A 1418-nucleotide genomic window follows, 5' to 3' on the forward strand; every position below is an offset into this window, starting at 1 on the left:
ATATTCTACATTTCAATTTCTCATTTTTATTTCTTTACCTAAAGGCAATGTGATCTTGCTTTAAAAGCAAAATACATTTAGAAGAGTAGAATTGAAATAGGGAAAAAAATCCCAAAAAGTTTTCTTTGGTTTCAAAGCCATTAGAATTTGGCTTTAACAATACAGCAGCAATTTATATAACCTTGACCAATTTGTTTTTGCTGACCTTTAATTTCATTAACTTCAAATTAGGTCAGTGCCGGGGAGGCCAGGTCCGGGCATTGAATGGCCATAGCAAAACTCAATGAGATTATTTATACAGTTCAAGTCACCTCTTTTTCATAAATTATGTTTTATAAATGCTGATTCCTTATTTGCATGCCCAAGGTATTTTTGAAAAAAAAAATTCTTCTTGGATGATTTCATGCCAAGAAAATAGAAGATACATTTTGATCTGTTATTTTATAATATGAAAAAATATTTTTCAAACGTGAAAATTTAAATTAGTACAGAGCACCAACGTTGCTCCTAAAAGAAGTCACGCAAAAGTGTCAGTGTTCCTACCTCCTATTTCATAGCTCATTAACCAGTTCCAAAGCTCAATTTGTAATAAGAAATGAAATAAAAAATAATTTAGAAACCTTTGTTGCATACTGTGGCATTTAATTAATCAGTGAAACAAATTGAAAACTATCATTTTTAAGAACTGTATCTCAAAGCCTGGCAAAGAATAGTGGACACATAAAGTTCTTTTACAGTGAAAACTTTGTTTATACATATCCTTGGGGAATATTCATAAAAGGTTTTTATTCTGAGTTATGTTTATTTGTACTGAAATTGTAGAAAAAAAAATCCTGAGATGTGTTAAGTGTATGCACCTATGCAAAAATTGAAATGTTATCATTTTGACTACAAAAATGAAAAAAAAAATAAAAAAGTAAACTATGGAAGAAAATTATTATAGCACCAGTATATTTTGTGAATATTGAGATCACTTTTTTGTTTAAATAAACAGTTCTGGTATAGCAGGCAAATTTAAACCTTCAACCAACATTCACTATTTTAAAAATCACTGTGAAATGGCTGGATAGAAACACTTTCATCATTAATTCTGAAATTTTCATTTTTGATGAGTCAATCCAATATTTTGTTTTTGTGGAGCATCTTACAAAGCGACCCATATTTTCTTGGCTGATATATGTTGCTGTAATTCTGTCACAAAACAAAGCCTTTCAACAACTTCCAACATTATGCCCTTCTTCATATATTCACATCAAGATACACACTTTCCTAGAGACACAGCAACTGAATCGAGCAGAAGAAGAAAGAAAAAAAATCATTTCATGGGGCTGGAGAGATGGCTCAGTGGTCTAAAGCACCTACTTAGAACAAGTTTAGCAAAGCATCGGGGACCGCGGTTCAATCCCCCAGCACCACAT

This window comes from Octodon degus, unplaced genomic scaffold, assembly GCF_000260255.1.
Source record: "Octodon degus isolate 3935 unplaced genomic scaffold, OctDeg1.0 scaffold00018, whole genome shotgun sequence".
Taxonomy (NCBI): domain Eukaryota; kingdom Metazoa; phylum Chordata; class Mammalia; order Rodentia; family Octodontidae; genus Octodon; species Octodon degus.